Here is an 18,628-nt window from a genome sequence, read left to right as displayed (position 1 = left end):
ATTCGTATGGTCCGGAGAAGCTTATTTGTCCTATAGTTTAGCGGCTCTATCCCTCTTTGGTTTTATTGCTTGTTGTTTTGTTTGGTTCAACAATACCGTTTATCCCAGTGAATTTTATGGGCCCACCGGCCCAGAAGCCTCTCAAGCTCAAGCGTTTACTTTTTTAGTTAGAGACCAACGTCTTGGAGCTAGTGTGGGGTCTGCCCAAGGACCTACTGGTTTAGGTAAATACCTTATGCGTTCTCCGACTGGAGAAATTATCTTTGGAGGGGAAACGATGCGTTTTTGGGATCTCCGTGCTCCTTGGTTGGAACCCCTAAGGGGCCCTAATGGTTTGGATCTGAGCAAGTTGAGAAAAGACATACAGCCTTGGCAGGAACGACGTTCAGCAGAATATATGACTCATGCTCCTTTAGGTTCTTTAAATTCTGTGGGTGGTGTAGCTACCGAAATCAATGCGGTGAATTATGTCTCTCCCCGAAGTTGGTTATCCACCTCCCATTTCGTTCTAGGATTTTTCTTCTTCGTAGGTCATTTGTGGCATGCGGGAAGGGCTCGTGCAGCTGCAGCAGGATTTGAGAAAGGGATTGATCGTGATTTCGAACCTGTCCTTTCCATGACTCCTCTTAACTGAAACAATAGATCAAACCAGATGGAAGAAAAATCGATTCAATTTCATTACATCTATCTCCCATATCGGCGGGATAGGAGTCTTTTCAAATACTCTTTTTCCAACTGGATCCTTGTAGCTCGGCTATATACAGCCGAGCTATTCTCTTTTTTTTTTTATTGGACCGGTAAATGCAATTGTTGAAAAACAAAAGGAGAGAGAGGGATTCGAACCCTCGATAGTTTTTTTATCTATACCGGTTTTCAAGACCGGAGCCATTAACCACTCGGCCATCTCTCCCGGGGACAACTTCTATTCTACCCCTTCGTATAATCCCTAACTATAAGCATAAAGTCGGGTCGATACCAACTATACCTGTGACATATGATGATTTTTCATCATCTGGAATGGAAAAAAAAGAAACGAATTTCCCTCTCCTCTCACACTCAAATATCAAATTGAAAAAGTTTGAAAGCTCGATCAATTTATGGTCAAATCCTTTCCATAGTGCATTTGATCAGAATTGAAAATTGGGGATCGGATGGTATAGTCTATTCAATCTGTTGGGAGCTTGTAAGATCACAACCATGACTATTGCTTTCCAATCGGCTGTGTTTGCATTAATTGCTATTTCATTTTTACTAGTGATTGGTGTACCTGTTGCACTTGCCTCTCCCGATGGTTGGTCAAGTAGCAAAAATGTTGTATTTTCGGGTGTATCATTATGGATCGGATCAGTCCTTTTTGTAGGTATCCTTAATTATTTCATATCTTAGATATGTTCTAGATGTTTTAGGTTGACACTCCCTCCCCCTCCTCCCGGAGGGCTTTATAGCTTTTCTGAAGGGCCTTTTACTTCAGGCCCAAGGAGGAGGGGTTTTCCATATCCGTAATTGAATTAATAATTGGACCATTCAAAAATGGTATCTACTTACGAATGGGATTGAACATATATGTATTTTCCATTTCAATTATATGAATATCTATATATTCATATAATTGAAATGCGGGTATGGTTGAATGGTAAAATTTCTCTTTGCCAAGGAGAAGATGCGGGTTCGATCCCCGCTACCCGCCCTTCACATGGAATATGAAAAAGAATAGTTCATGTATTGATCGTTTCTTTTCCTCACTTATAATTCAATTATAAATTTATAAGTGAGAGAGCAATCCTTTCCGGACCAAAATACTTCGTATGTTCTGGTCTGGCGGAGACAGGATTTGAACCCGTGACCTCAAGGTTATGAGCCTTGCGAGCTACCAGACTACTCTACTCCGCACCATTGATTTATATCATAATCAGAATGGGTACACAAAACAATAATGGGATATAGTACCCCTATCCCTATATAGAATAGGGAATGGTGGCACTCTGATTTCAGATTGGGGAAGAAGATCGAAATTAGAGATCGATGTGGGAGAAAGGATATGGGCTCGTGTAAGCAGAAAACAAAAAATATCTATTCCAGTTCTATTATCAGCTATGGGTTTAAATCTCGAAGAGATTCTGGACAATACTCGCTATCCCGAAAGATTTTTATTTTTATTGAAGAAGAAGGAGAGGTGGGAGCGGGAGGAATATCTATGGTCGAGGGAAAAAGCCATTCTGGAGTTTTATAAAAAACTCTACTGTATAAGTGGCGATTTGGTATTTTCCGAGTCTCTATGTAAAGAATTGCAAGAAAAATTTTTCCGAAAAAGATGTGAATTGGGAAAGATTGGTCGACGAAATCTGAACCAAAAACTGAACCTTGATATACCCGAGAACGAGATTTTTTCATTACCACAAGATGTATTGGCTGCTGTGGATTACCTTATCGGGGTTAAATTTGGAATGGGTACACTCGATGATATAGATCACCTCAGAAATCGACGGATTCGTTCTGTAGCAGATTTATTACAGAATCAATTTAGATTAGCTCTAGGTCGTTTAGAAGATGCAGTTAAAAGAACTATACACAGAGCAACCAAGCGCAGATCAACTCCTCAGAACTTGGTCACTTCAACTCTATTAAAAAACACTTTTCAAGATTTTTTTGGTTCACACCCCTTATCCCAATTTTTGGATCAAACTAATCCATTGACGGAAATAGCTCATGGGTGAAAATTGAGCCAATATACGTCTGGTATATGAAGATATTTATACCTCTTTCCATAGCTTATATGCCATGGGAAGGATACAATTTCGAAGACGCAATACTCATTAGTGAACGTCTGGTATATGAAGATATTTATACCTCTTTCCATATCGTAAGATACAGGATCGACAGAGACTCGGTCAAACAACGAACAACATTGCAGAATACAGTGCAGTGATTGAATTATTATCCGAATCTATTTCATTTGGAATTCGACGTTTGATAGTGAGGTTAGATTCTGAACTTGTTGTATTACAGCTTAATAGAGTTTATGCCATTAGAAATCCTGTGTTATTAAGGTTGTTTTTGAGAGTGCGTCTCTTGGAACGTGAATTTGATTACATTGAATATCAACATATTCCAAGGTCTTTGAATACATTAGCAGATGCAATTGCTTCTCGAATGTTGGACATACATTTACAATAATCATGCAAGTAAATTTAAAAACATTTCATCACATATGTTAAACAGGATAAGCCGGTAATAGTGATATATATATAGATAGAAGTGTGTCAAAAAAGATATACATCGTCTTCGATCATAGGTTGAAAACACCTTATGATCGGCAAAATGATAGTACAAAAAGTCAAAATGTCACATGTGACTACAAAAGTGACTAGTCAATCACTGGTGGTGCTCTCTGTATGACACCACTGTGCGGGCTACCTTACGCAAAAATCTCCTAAACGGTCCAGGGACCGCGACTACGAAGCGCTGAAACCGGGTAGGAATGTCGTCCATAGTAGTCTCAAGTATATCTGCCGTGAGACGCTCTAGATCATGCTCCAACTCAGCTAGTACTTCTGCAGCCGCGTCCTGTGGGACCGGTACCGGTGCAGCTGGATGTAGTCTATCAAAAGGCCGGAGGTTGGCTGGACGCTGTGGACCAACATCTGCATTTTGAAAATTTTACTGTTAGTTTTGAGACGATATATATGAAAAATAAAAAATATACATAATTTGAAAACTTGTGAAAAATAAAGTACCTCTGTCATCCCATTGTTCTCCCTGTGGAAGAACCATGTCCGGATCATGTCGAAAGTCTACTCCGGCATACGGAAAGTCCTGTATCGAAAAAACCTGGTCCTCTAACCAGTGAAAGTAACTATCTGAGAATCGAACCACTGTCGCGCCCTCGTCAGGATGCCGGGCCATCACTGTAACCCATCGTATCAGCTTTGGCTCCCAAGGACCCAAGATATCAACAGTGAGTTGCTGAGGGATCAGCATTGGAACTCTCTCCAAGGCAAAGCTCATGACTAGAGGCCCATATCCAAAAGTCTTTAGTCGTGCATTCTTTCCCTTGGTCAGTTGGCTCTTCATATGAGCCAACACAGCTTCACACCAGTTGAAAATGGTGCCTTGGTAACAGTCAATTGCCATCCGCATTTGGGATCTGGAAGCAATGTGTAAAGCGGCCGCGCCGCAAATTCTGGTAACCGTGAACGCTATGACTTTGAGTTCACGCAGAGTGATGTGTTTTATCTCTATGCCTTTCGAATGGTGAGCCCCAGGTGTGCACCACTCGTCGCGGAGACTATCAAGGGATTGGCCACCCGGCCTAGTCCCCGCAAGACTGAGTTGCTCGCCTCTGTTCGGCAAGCCAGTGAGAAAGTATACATCCGAGGGCTCTATCTCGAGCTGGTGCCCTCCTATGTAAAAGCATTGTTCTTGAACGTTCCATCGCTCAACCAACCATTCCAAGAATCTTACCTGGCCCCTCATGCCCGGTATGGTCCAATATTTGTATAATCCGCATGCTCTTAGGGCATCCAGGGAAGGTTGATGATTTATTGCAGCTTCATCATCGTCTACATGCTCTCTTTCTCTCCAATCTAACATGGTTAATGCCCTGCACATCAGAAACAGTCATTAGAAATTGATTTGGGAATTTTTTATGGTTTTTTGAGGGGGTTGGGGTTTTGAAATGCGCGTTTCACGGAAGACGCACCCCGACTTTACAGCACAGGGCGCCCAGACGCGGCTGCCCCGAAGACGGGCTGCGCCTTCCGATCGTTTTCCTGTGTAGGAAAAAGTCGGGGGACGCGGGTCACCCGAAGGGCACCCGCGTCCGCCGAGAGGCGCATTCCAAAACCAAAACCCCCCCAAAAAATGAAACTAAGACCTAAAAATTAATTCTAAACGGATAGAAATGCAGAGTAGGATGTGTAAAATACCTGGATAAGACGGTGTTCAGTTCCGACGGTCAGATTTTCCGTAGCAACCACGGGAAGTTTCTTGTCAAAAGCTCCTTTTTCAACCTCAACAGTCAAACGGTAAAAATGACATGGTAAAAAGTCTTTTTATAGGTTTTTTGGATGAATTAGTTCATTTTTTACCATGAAAAGATGTTTTTCGATGTATTTTTTCCTATTTTAAACAGGTATGAGTAATGTGTTGCTTTTGTGCAGGACAAAGGGATTTCAAGGGAAATTGTCATTTTTCACAAACAAAAATATCAGAGTCATCTTTTAAGCCCTTTTCTGACTCCTAAAACATGAAAAGATCGCCGAGCGTTTCTTTTACACTCGTTAAAACGGAATTAAAAGACGGTCCCCTTTTAGCTCTTTTCTGACCGTAAAATCAGGAAAAGATTGCCGGGTTTTTGTCGTTTCAAACTCGATAAGGAAATAAAACGATGTGTCCTTGATCGCTTTTTACTTTTCAGGTCAACGACACTATTATGAAAGTACTCCTTGGTCGCAAGATCAAGCGGTTCCCCGAGGTATTATTTTATACTTTTTTGGGCTTGAGGGACACAAATGTACGAAAAAGTTCAACGTGGAGTCTCCTTTAGTTTTTTCAGACTCTCTAAAATTGAAAAACGCCGAGTTTCTCCTATACTGGGCTCGTTAAACTTTTACAGTAGAGGACCTGTTCAATTACAAACAGGAACGAACCACTCCTTCCTAGGGTTCGAATTTAAACTAGGTTGGACTTGTCCGAAGGATGAGCTTATAATCAAGCATATGTTATCCTCCTCAAGCTTGTTAAAAATAAAGAGGTACTTGCCAGAAATGGTGGGGGAAAAGAGAGAAGAATGAACCTATTTGTCACCTTTTGTCTCAAAAGAAACTTTATTACCACTCTTGAACACGACACTCTGGGTTGGGAAACCTTTTACCTCACAGTTGACCAAACCACTTTGAAAGTCTTTAACCGGGTTCCGGGAATTCACTTTGAGTTATTCGTCACCAAGCCATCTGTCGTGTCGTTATGTGTTCAAGAGGTCTGCGAGCAAAACTTTCATCTGCAAAATACTTGTCATCCATTTGACCATCCCTGAGTCAGTCCTCACAGCAACATTTCTTCAACTTGAACAATGATTTCGTGTTGTGGGCTTGCCTGCAACGGGTCGCTTTCTATCGACATCAACACATTATCTAGAAAGATGACTTAGGAATCGACAGTACCTTGAAGTCTGCATGCATCAATGGCAGGTTTCTCGCCTTTGACGTCAGTTTACATCATTGACTTTCGATCAAAGGATTCCGTGAAGTGTTCGACATCAAAACATCTATTCACATTTCACGGGTTGTGCTTGGTACTTTGAGAACCATTAACATTACTGGTGGTCTCTCTCACGCTTGTTAACAGTTTACATCATCGACTGGTAATCAAGTGGTTTCTACCATGTTCGACATCAAATCATTTAATCACATGGCTAGAATCATACCAATTCGGGAAGTAGAAGTGAAGACCCTGGATCTAGTTTCTACCATCCAGGCTGCGAGGAGTTTTGTATTCATTATCTATGTAGACTAATCATAAATAGATGGCTGTGTCCATACTGTGTCTACACAAGTCTATAAAAATGATGTACTGCAAGATCATTCCTGTATTAGAGTAGTTAGTCCATTAGTTAAAGTTTTGAATCTGAGTATGGGAATGCCTACCTCAGTGATGATGTAATCTTATACATGTATTTTGTGTTGAAAATTGCAGGTTCCAACCAGGTCATCCACAAGACAATCCTTGAAATGATAAAGCGCTTCACCCTTCCTAGAATTACAAACCCTAATCTATTCCAGGCTTCGCACTTTAGGGGGCAATCTGTTACACTAAAAAATGTCACCATGACTACTTACAGTTAGTATGGCTCAAATCAACAGTCATGCTACCCTCTTAGGCAAGTCTTATGCCTCTGCTATCCATCTCAAACTCAAAGAAGAGAGAAAGTCTTGTAAAAAATGTGTTTATCTCTGGGGTCGCAGGTTCTCTCAAGCCTTACCTGCGGGGACGCTGACAATGTTCACAAAAGCTGCGTCTTTGGACGCTCTGTATGTTAAGGGACAGGTGCATCCTTCTGTAAAAGGCAAAATGCGCAAGTTTCATCTTAAAAAGTTACTTGTGGTTACTTCTAGAACTTTCTAGAGGTCGGTTTGATGAAATGGATGCGCCTCCAGTTGGTTCATGTATCCCTATTAAGGAGGAACTTATCCCATCAATAAGGGAGCTATCCCACCCAAAGAGGGGGATTATCCCATTGATGGTGGACCTGAATAACCTCTTTACAGCACTATAAATAAATACCTTGGGCCAGAAGGAGGAGAGGTTGGAGCTATACATTTTCTTTGGGTAAATGCTGCAGGAATTAGGACTCCCATTTAGAACCTTGTGAGGAGAGATTGTCTTTGCTTGATTCTACTTGGAAGTGGGTGAGCTTTGTCAAAGTAGAGGAAAACCCTTGATGGACCCTGGGAGGAACTTGCACAACACCAAGGCCAGGTTGTAAGAGTTTCTTTGTTTCGTTATTAATACAAACTGGTTTATTTTTCTCAATAGCTTGTGTTAATGAGTTATTTCATGTGTTCCTTGGTCTGCATGTTGAATATATGTTTTATTATATGAAATGCAAGTGCTTGGTAATTGTTTGATTGTTTGTGGTTGCAGGAATTGATGTGAAGGAGGAGCTCATCCGGATTGGCAAGGACGGACTACAACAACAGCGTTTTGGAATAAGGTAAGCCTAAACACTTGTAGTTTTCATGTTTTAAAAGGTGTATTTAGAGAAAGATCGCTCCATTTTGTCTTGTTTGTCGCTAGAGAGTTTAGACTCCTAGGGAGGTCAGTTGTGTCCGCACAAACGACTTTTTCCGCCACGACAAAGATGCTCTAATTCTAATTTTAATCTAATGTCATGCAATTGTATTCTAGAAAGCAGAAACATCTAAATCTACACTAACCCGGGGTGTAATATTTCTGTTATGCGATCTAAAATGATTTCAAATAACAATCGGTAATAAATATCATTCAACTGTTATGAGAAAAGAATTCAATATAGATGAACCACTTCGTATAAAAAGTTAGACGAAACAGTTGTGAAAAACATACTGCATAATAATCTACTCATACATTAAGCATAAATAAATAGCTATCACCGTACAAAAGTGCCAAATGATAACTTAGGCATTCACGCATTAATATATAAACAACTGAACTTAAATATCACCTTAACACAAGAGATAGAAATAGTTAAGAGATAGAAGTACCATTCATAACTAGTTCTACTCATGAGCTTCAAGCGATAACGATTTATCTCTTCTTAATCCAACATCCACTAAGAGTACAGAAGTGCAACATCAGTAGCATATATTAAATGCAAAAATCAATAAATCTTGTTCCATTCATTCATCAATACCTCCTCGGAGGGTGCAAAAGTGCATGTTCTGAGGACAAGTTTTTGATAAATTTCTGGACCCTTCTCTAAATGCATGAGAAGGGTTTAAATACTACTAATTACATCTAAAAATAACTTATTACAAAAATGTAGGATACGGTTTAAATGACCGTCCTTTCTCTAGGCAAAAATAAAGCAAAACTATTTCTAAAATTAAATCTGAAACTAACATCTAACTATTTCTGTATTTGCTCCTTAACATCACAAGCATTCAGCATTTGTTTGAGAAGAGTCGGTTGGCCGAATTCAGCCTTTAATTGCCCTGTGAAAACGGAATCAGCTAGAGCTGGTGCCATCTTTTCGGCAGAATTGATGATGCTTTTGAGAGTCATACACTGGCTGTGTGGTTTCACTAAATAAGCCCAGTAAGAATCCCAATTCAACTTAGTTAATCTTCTAATTGATCCTGCCTTTTCTTGAGCCTTCTGTCTCCAGTGTGTTTGCAACTGCTGTACCTTTATACAGACTTATTTTGAAGATATTTATAACAATTAGCATTGTTTTTGGGATTTAAATTTCATTTTTTACTTTTACCGTTTTTCCCTACAAATTTCTGAGCTTCCAGGAGACTGAGCAATTATAGGCTCTCCTCTTCAAAAAGTTTTGCCTGGCGATGCGCGATTAGTGCTAAGTGCTAATTGCGCATTGGAAACTACCTCCGTTTCTTGATCCAGGCTTCCTTGGTGCATTTTTTGCCTCTTGCGTGCTTTCTTTTAGCGGATGTAAAACTGAAATTTTGTGAAAATATTGATTCCGTGAGTTCTTGACCTTGAGTCTTAAACTGTCTATTTTTAATGTCAGCTTTGTCTAGTACCCATTTAATCATGTCTATGTAGGGGAGAATTTTGGGTCTCGCCGCTATCCAGTGTAGGAATGAACAAGCTAAATCTGCAACTGATGCTTCAGAAGACCTTGATGAGCCTGCAGTAGCCGTAAACTCCATTACCTTGGGATTCTCTTCCTCAAGTATATGATACATGCCTTCCCAAGTGGAAATACACGCTCCTCTGATGCATTCTGTGTCTGTGTACAAGGGCGCCATTTCTTTATCTTCAGACATTGGAGTCTTTCCTTTCTTCCCCATAGTTTCCTATATAATGCTTTGTATAACCTTTTTTTCTTTGTTCCTGCAGTTTACAAGTGAGGTGAGGGTAATGATAAGGAACAGTGATGGGAAAGCTTTAAATGCCGAAGACATGCAAAAGTATACCACCTTACATGAACTGGCTCTTCAATAATCAAAAAACCATATTTCATTAACAACTGGCAACTAACTCATTAATTAGCATTAAAGCGCATAACTAGGTCTCGTTTTATGGAAAAAGTTTTTCTTGAATAATGAGCCCTAAAAATCTGCGATGGAGCGATTTTGTGATTTGCTTTGCAATATCATTTTGTTATTCTATCGTAAGATCACTTTGCCGCTCTATCGCAATATCGCATAATCGTAGTATGTGCCCATTTTGTGTTAATGTGTTTCTTGCGAGGTGCGATTTTGCGATATGCGCCATCGCATATCGGCATTTTCTACGGTTTTCCATCGTAAGTACGTTTTAAGGCATGCGATGTGATATATGTTTTTTATTATGGAATTTTGTATCACGATCTCATAATCTCTGAGTTTGGCTTGTAAGGAGGCATCCTATTATCCTTTTTGCGTTGCGATATTTCTTAAGGAGTGATTTTATCTTTCCTCATCATGAAACTTAAGCTTTTTAGATTTTTCAAGGGTATTTTCTTAAGTTTATGATGGCAAGTTTTATTAAAAAGGAAATACAAGTACTAATTGATTTTTAAAATTTTTTGACTAAGGGTCCCCACTTATTTAGTATTAGTAATAACACTAAATAAGAAGGGGGGTTGTTGGTGGCCACAACACGGGAGAGGAAGGTGAGAAGAACGTAGCAACCTAGAGCATGGAGTGCTCAAATGGTTCCATAGAGCAGAGAACCAGAGAGGTGCCAAAAGACTAAGCTCAGAGGAGAAAGCTTAGTGAGGCATGTGTAGTAGGGTAGCCTATTACTGGACAGGTTTTGTTGCAGCTCACAGAAAGATCATAAAGGCAATTCCACAGAGAATGTGGGTAGAATTGCTAAGGGATGAAAGAGAAGCATATGACTAGGAGGTTATAAATTTTTGTACCTTAGGAGTCTAATGCAGGAGCATCCGAGCACCCTGAATTAAAAGTCAAAGTCAAATCTAAGAACGGGGAGAACGTGGACAACCATTGTAATCGGGAGAAAATTCTGTTAAAATAGAGCTAAAGTGATGGAATTGATAAAGTCTCTAGAAGACTTAATTAAATGTAATTATCTGCCATAGAGAGATTTAGGGGTTGTTGAGTGATTTGTGAGAGGAAATCGTGGATTTGAGATGATCCACAACTTTGTAATCTTCTATAAAGAGTCTAAGTTGTGTGAGACATATAGTTCAGAGAGAGATAGAAAATACATAGATATAGAAAGAAGAGTGAGGATATAATGTAGTCGAAGGAGAATTTGTTACTAAGGATGAAATGCCTTAGACTGTAATTGAGTTATGCATATAATATAAATATGCGTGTTATCGGTATTTTGGGTGTCTATATAGTGTTGTACCTATAGTTAGATGTATGAGTTAAATTCCATGTAAAGGTTTTTTGATCGACCATCGATCACTATAAGGATCGATGGTGATCCAATACTAATTCGATATCAGAGAGCATGATGTTGTATGGAGTGATGCGAGTGTAAAGGACAAAGTTACTATGAACTTCTCCTTAAACAAATATGGTAGATAACTCTGTGTTTAATGTAATTCCACCAATAAGCACATGATCAATGACGTAGGTAGAAAAGAATGGGAACCATCAGATCGTTTAGATCAACGGATATTAACCGTGGAAGAGGAATGGCAGAGGAGCCATCGCAGCTGTCAATGGTAGAAGATCAACGGTCATCGTGTGGTTTAAAAGTGCATGAGTTAAGTGGCAAAGGAAATCTTCATAAGGTGGTAATTGGATTATCGGGCAACCTCAAAACCATAGGTGGTATTCCAGAGGATGGAACCGATAGGATATGAGCTGAGATTTAATTGAGTTGAAGTCCAGAGGTGATCAAACCATCCATTGAAAGGGTGATTGGACGTGTATCGGGTGCGAACAAGCACGGTTTTCAATTCCCAAATCAGACCCGATGAGGTTTCATGCAACGAGATTAAACTCTCGTTGAGATCTGACGATCTTGACTGTTCATCACAAGATCAATTAGACGGTGATCGCGTGGAGAAATGCGTGTGGTTAATGGCCTGATCAGACCTGAGAAGTTTATGGACACGGGTTTATTCTATTTGAGGTCCGGTTGTATGCGTTCGTAGTGGGACCGACGCTTGTTGGCAGGTTATGTATTATTCCACTGTTTGGTGATTGGTCGAGTTTTTGTTAAAATCCACCAATGTAAAGGCTTTCGATATAAACGTGGGCCCTTAATCCACAGGTCCATGTCCGATTATTGTAAAGATGAAGCTAAACTGCCATTAAGCATTTTTTCTTTCATCACACAATCAGATAGAGATTTGTTGGAACCACAAGTTTGAGTTGTGAAATCTCAGAAATTCAAGTGTCACATGGGTTTTTCACCATGCCGAATTCATATGTGTGCAGTGAAAAACTGGTTTTAAACAAAAAAAATAAATATTGGATTAAAAAAAATGTTCGTTAAAAACTCCAAAATGTATAATGTTACAATGTCTTTTTCAGTGTACCAATGTTTAAATTAAACATCAATTATTTTTATCATCAATAATAATAATAATAATAATAATAGTTAATTAATTCTTATGACATTTTTAATAATTTTAGCAACTTGGTCCTAGGGGCAACTAAATTGAAGTAATGTAAGCCATTAGAAAACTAAGAGATCCAAGGTTCAAATTCCCCATGTTTATGGAGAGGAGGACAAGCCATAGACCCTAGAGGTTTGCTAGTAGCTAAGATGTGTTCATCTTGAAAAAAAAAACTTCAGATCTATAATGAAATAGGTGTTTTTATTCATATTATGAATTGAAATTGGGTTCATGTTGAAAAAAAAAACAAAAAACAAAAAACTACTTGGGATCTATCATGAAATAGGTGTTTTTATTCATATTATGAATTGATGCTCGGTCATTTCATTTATATGGTTGTGCTAGTTTCTATTGTTATCAAATCCTTTACTTATTCCTCTTAAATTATTGTCATATTATAGATGTATTGACACATTAATGGCACATACCTTTTATGAAATATATATCCTTTTTAAAATTGTATATAAATATATGCACACTTAACATATATATTCTTTCATTTATTATGTGTAGTTGTGTGTGTGTGTTTGTGCCACACTCATATTGATATTCATTACCTATAATCATATATAGGTTTATTTGGATATTCATATTCACAAATTTTTGATTGCATAGGTCCAAAAATATGTGCATTATTTTCTATACCAATGTAGATCCATCTCAACTCGGGCTCTATAAGTGTTGCCAGTGATCAAATCTCTTGAGGAGGTGAAAACCTTTGCTCAAGTTTTACACTAAAAAAAGAGATTTAAATATTGAACTTGAGAAAATGTTTGCACCTCTAGAAATTTGATCCCTCTGAGGCTTAATAGATCCAAAGTTGAGATGGATCTATCTTGGTTTATATAATAGATACTACCATAACCACATTTATATTAATATAATTGTGGTTGTTATATGCGTATATTATTAATTATTCATATTAACATAAATATTATTAATAATGTGAATACTAATAATAATAATAATTTCTAAAATAATTTTAGACATTAATAATAGCACATATAAAAAAATAATTAAACACAATTTAATATAACAAAGCATGAAATCAAATAAAACATATTAATAAAAATTAATAACCTAAATATATGAGATTATTTATTATAGAAAAAAATGATTAAACAAACAATCAAATTAACAATATCAATTAATCAATAATAATTGAAAATAATTTTAGAAATTAATAATAGGTCATATAAGGAAATATCATAAAAAATAATTAAACACAATTTAATAAAAGAAACCGTGGAATTAAATAAAACATATTAATAAAAATGAATAACCTAAATATATACAATTTTTTTTTTGACAATAACGGATAGTTTTTATTTATGATTCGGCAAAACAGCTGCTGAGGGCTTTAATAGAGATTTTTTGTAATTCATTGTTACAAAATTGTAATTCATTGCTTGAAAGTGCTCTTATCAACAGATTTCTGTTGTTCCTTTTCTGTTGTTTCTTTTCTGCTGTTCCTTTTTTGCTGTTCTTTTTTTGCTGTTCCTTTTTTGTTTTTCCTTTTTTGTTTTTCTTTTTCTGCTGTTCCTTTTCTTCTGTTCCTTTTCTGCTGCTCTTTTTCTGTTGTTCTTTTTCTATTGTAATTTATGCTGTTCCTTTTTCCCGATGGAACAGCTCTTGCATTTCTTTGCTGTTCCTTTTCCAAAGGATCGACTCTTGTGATTTTCTGTTGTTCCTTTTCCAAAAAGAACAGCCCATGCGTTTTTGTTGTTCCCCTTTGATAACTATTCATAGGCGCAACGCATCCTAACTGCAGCCAACAAAGAGGACTGATCCCGAGGCTCAGGAGGATAATCTCCAGAGGAGGAAAGCTCTAGAATTTCGCTTTCTGAGACGAAGATCTGCTTCCAAGTTTGCAGAGGGGAGACCCAATGCAGAGGAGAGGTAGATCAACCCAAGAAACACTGCGATTTCTTTTTGATCTGGTGGAGTGTTATAAAGAGTTCAAGAAACCCAAGAGCGGAAACTGGTCTTGAGGAGGCCCTCGTGAACTCCCCAGCACCTACCCAGGCGCAGCAGTGATTTCCAGCAACGAACAGAGATCAAAATGCCGAGGATGCGTTCTAAACTTCCCTTGTGGGTGAGTCCGCAGATCCTAGCAGCGGCCAGCACAGAATGGTTCGGTCTCGAGGTCTGGAGAGTTTGAATCAGCAGAATGCTCAAAGCAATAGAGGCCCAGACATCTACAGAAATAAGGAATGCTACAGTCCAATTCCACATCAAAAACTAATAGAGATCTCCTGCTCCTGAGAGAGCCTAGATTGGCTGCCAAGTCCGCTTATGAGTTTAACTTCCTCAGAACATGATAGAAGGATATTTTGTGGAACTTGGGCAATAGAAGTCTGTTTTTTTTTAGGATGGGGGCTAAATACACCTGGGAAGGGATATTTTGAGAGTTCGTAGCTTGTATAATTAGTCTGGAGTCTCCAAAGACTAAGATGGAGAGGAGGTTCCTCTTGAGAGCCAGATTTAGACCCTGCCATAGAGCAAGAGCCTACACTCTATTGTTTGTTTCATGCCCCAGACCCCAAGCAAAGCGCAACTCAGTTGAGCCACGTGGGCTTAAAATAACTCCATTGCCACCCGCCTTTCCTGGGTTGCCTTTAGAGGACCCATCAAAGAAAAGGCAGTGATCATCCAAAGCAGATCTCCATTTGATGAATTCTTGTTCTTCCAGACGAATTTCCCAGTGAGAGGGGGCTTTAGCAAGAGGAATGGGTCTGTTCTGGTGAATTGGGACAAGCTCTTTTAACCATTGGTCTTCCTTGCTATCCAGAATCATGCCATTTCTTATGGTGGGATTGGTTTCTAAGGCTTCCCCCAACAGTGCTTTGATCTTAGTGATAATTCTGATCAGGTTACAACTCTCCTCCCTAAAAATTCTATTGTTCCTCTCCAAACACAATTTCTAGCATGTGAATTTAGGGATCCACATCCAGGTAGTCTTGAGAAGGATTTTTTTGGAGAGACAGAATGGGGATGATTTGGCCTAGTTTCTTAGTAGGTCCTAAGTATTTCCTGGAAGCTCTATTTTGTCTGATCCTAACATCAGGACACCCCTCCAAACTTCTTGAGCAAAGGGGCACAAAAAGAACAGGTTGTTAGTTGTTTCTTCATCCAAAGCACAAAGAGGGCACCTGGAGGGACCTTCCATTCCACGCTTCCTCAGGTTATCTCTAGTGAGGATACTTTTATGTGCCAGAGTCCAGCAAAAGAAGTCAATTTTGTGGAGAGCAGGGAAAGACCAAATAAATTTCCATTGAGTTGGCTCTGGGGGGACACTAGGGACAACCATCATACTTTTGTAACCTTCTACTACTGAGTAAGAGCCTGAGAGAGAACCCCACCCTATTTTGTCCTTAAAAGAGGCCATTATGGGAGATTTTCCTTGGAGCAAGTCCAACAATAAGTTGGCTTCGCCATCTAGCCAATGAGGGACCTCCCCCAAATTCCAACCATCCCATAGACTTTCATCATCATTTGTCGAATTGGAGATGTCCCAAAGGGTTTCCAGATTGCTGGCTTGAAGCCAAACAATGATATTTTCTAGTTCTGCCATCTGATTCAAGGGCTGATCTCCAAGAATGGAATCTTCCCAAATTTTTGTTTTTTTCCCATTACCTGGGATCCAATAAATCTTATGACTGAAATGTTTCAAAGCTATGAGACAGAGTTTGAAAATTGGAGATCCTTTGGAAATTCTTGGAGGCTGGTCCAAGCACCTCAAATGCTGCCCATGAAAATATTTTTTCCACATAACTCTCTTACTCCAACTGGGATTCCCAGAAACAATGTTCCAAAGGAGCTTAGAGCCCAGAGCAAGATTTTGGGCTGCCAGATCCCGTATTTGGAGACCTCCTTCCAAGAAAGGCTTCTTAATAGTGTCCCAACTTACTAAATGGAGCCTTCTTTCCTTATTTTTCCCTCCCTCCCACAGAAATCTTCTCAGGAGACCATCCACTTTGCTAATAAAGGTTTTAGGGGCTAGAAGGATGGAGTTCTGATAAACCGGGAGACTTATGAGAACAGATTTCATAAGGATTACCTTCCCAACATTATTCAACCATGAGGCTCCCCAAGCTTGTATTCTGAGTTTTAGCTTGTCTAGCAGAGGCATCTAGTGAGCAACCTTAGGATATGATTTGTAGATTGGGATCCCAAGATACTTAAATGATTCCCAGGTCAGGGTTCTTTCCATTTCTAAAAGTTTGGCTATGTCTGTCAAATCCTTGATCAAGAAATTCTAACCATAGATCGTGCTTTTTAGATAGTTAATCTTGCTACCCGAAACCTCCTTATAAATGTCCAACTCCTTCTTGAAGGTTCTAGCAGAATTTATGCTAGCTCCTCCAAGCAATAATGTATCATCAGCAAACTGGGCATGATTTATGTCTTTAACATTGTGAGCCATTCTTAGGCCTGGCAGAGTTTGGATCTGTTGATAGTAGTCTAGCTAGAAGCTGAGCATCGAAGCTTGAATGGCATAGAGAAGCGGGGACAAAGAACAACCTTGTCTTAGCCCCCTCGAGGCCTGGAAGAATTCCGTTGAACGGGCACTAACCAGGGGCGCTATCCAAGGGGAGCCAATGCAGACTTTCACCCAAGTTATGAGAGCTTTTGAGAAGCCAAATTTCTCCATCACAGAAAACAGGAAATCGTGTCTCACCCTGTCAAAGGCATTTGACAAATCTAGCTTAATCACCATGCCTTTCTCTTTTTGATGACAGCTTGAATGAATTGCTTCTTGCACCAGCACAATATTGTCAAGAATCTTTCTCCCTTTTATGAATCCTCCTTGGTTTTCAGGGTTGATGAGTGGCATAATTTTCTTAATATGGTTGGCTATTATTTTTGTGATCAGCTTATAACTTGTGTTACACAAAGAGATGGGCCTGAATCTATTGAAATCAGTGGCGCCTTTGTCTTTCGGAATCAAGGTGAGGAAGGCCGAGTTGGTACTACCTCCAATCTTGGTACCGGTCTCAGTTTTACGGATCATTCTCAGAAGGTCTTTTTTTATGGTAGGCTAGCAAGTCAGGTAGAACCTGTTAACACCCAGGTTGTTCCCTATGACTCCCAAGGGAATACGGCCGGGGTAACCACTAACCAATCTTTGGATCACTGTTTCTAGCCAAACTGTGATCAGATAGGGCTCTCTCTTTATGATTTGTCTCTATTATGATGGTGTTTTAGGCTAGCTATTATGCTCAGGTTTTGGTTTATGTTTTTGGTTGAAGGATCTCTTTCAAGTCTTATGATATAGTGTTTAGATAGTGAAATACCATTGGGCAATGGAGTCTGGAGTTGTGAAATGATTTGATATGCTGGATTGGTGGTGTTCAAACTGCAGGGCCTATTGTGTATTTTAGACAAACAAAGTTAGCTTAAATGGTGATGTATGTCAACCAACAGAAAGCAATTAAGAATTTTCTATTAAGTTGATGAGGTGAAGGTGGGCACACTGCACAGGAGCAAAACTTGAATTCCTGTGACAAAGGCCACTCTGAAAGGTGTATTCTGAAAGTGCAGCAATTAAGAATTACACTTATCTAGATTACAGCTGAAGAAAACATTCATAAACAACATAGATTGAACTCAGGGTACTCAGTGAATAAATCCTGAAAGTTATTCTTTTTCCTTGTTGCTTAGTATAGAAAATCAGATAACATATATGGATTTTAACAAAACAACTAATTGACAGAGAGAGTTACAGAGACTTATTGTATGGTGAAATACACAGGAATCCAGCAGTTATCAACAGACACCAGAACGCATTCAGCACTTCAGAAATCCGAGAAATTCCATCACTTTCTTTATTAAACTTCTGAAAGGATTACAACATAAGAATTTCTTTTGGAGAAATCAACAACAACCCTTGCAAGCTCATGCGAAGGGGGCTTTATAGGAATGCGTATACAAAATATCTCAGGCATTGAGTCATCTGAGAGAGAAAATATCTTCATAAATTTGTTCAGAAAGTAGAGAAGAAGTTATTGTAGCTTTGAATGCAGCATAAATGCTCTTTTATGTCTGTCAGAGGGTAATTTGACCTTTGGAGGTCATTGAGTCGGTTGAGCTGTCTTGCTTTAATGCTGAATAATGCGTCTTTATTTCTTGCTGCGCTGTATTTTCTCGGCCCTGCCACCTGTAGTCTTCTGTTCCTGCCTTGTTGGCTGATCCATCTGCTGAGTTGGCTCAGCTTTAATCCGCCGTGCATGCTGATTTTGTTTAAACTTTGCTTTGCATAACAGCTGATATTTTTAAGAAACAAAATTGTTAAGTGACTCCCTGTTTACAAAATCTTCTGTATTGCGTTTGTCCACCATTCTTGCGTAGGGAGTTGATGCCTGAGAATAGAATCCA

At 39.0% G+C, this 18,628-nt stretch overlaps 3 non-coding genes across 3 annotated transcripts; 1 reads left to right on the top strand and 2 right to left on the bottom strand.

Moving 5' to 3' along the window:
* Positions 1 to 822: 822 nt before the first annotated feature.
* TRNAS-UGA (transfer RNA serine (anticodon UGA)) lies at positions 823 to 910 on the bottom strand. Its single transcript has one exon. It is a non-coding gene; the product is annotated as a tRNA-Ser (tRNA).
* Positions 911 to 1,616: 706 nt separating this feature from the next.
* TRNAG-GCC (transfer RNA glycine (anticodon GCC)) lies at positions 1,617 to 1,687 on the top strand. The gene has a single exon. It is a non-coding gene; the product is annotated as a tRNA-Gly (tRNA).
* A 129-nt stretch (positions 1,688 to 1,816) lies between these two features.
* Positions 1,817 to 1,890, bottom strand: TRNAM-CAU (transfer RNA methionine (anticodon CAU)). The gene has a single exon. It is a non-coding gene; the product is annotated as a tRNA-Met (tRNA).
* Positions 1,891 to 18,628: the final 16,738 nt, after the last annotated feature.

Source organism: Pinus tabuliformis, chromosome 8, assembly GCF_031772625.1.
Source record: "Pinus tabuliformis cultivar Carrire ecotype Pingquan chromosome 8, CPIR1, whole genome shotgun sequence".
Classification (NCBI taxonomy): domain Eukaryota; kingdom Viridiplantae; phylum Streptophyta; class Pinopsida; order Pinales; family Pinaceae; genus Pinus; species Pinus tabuliformis.
This window is presented reverse-complemented; position numbering and strand designations above follow the sequence as displayed.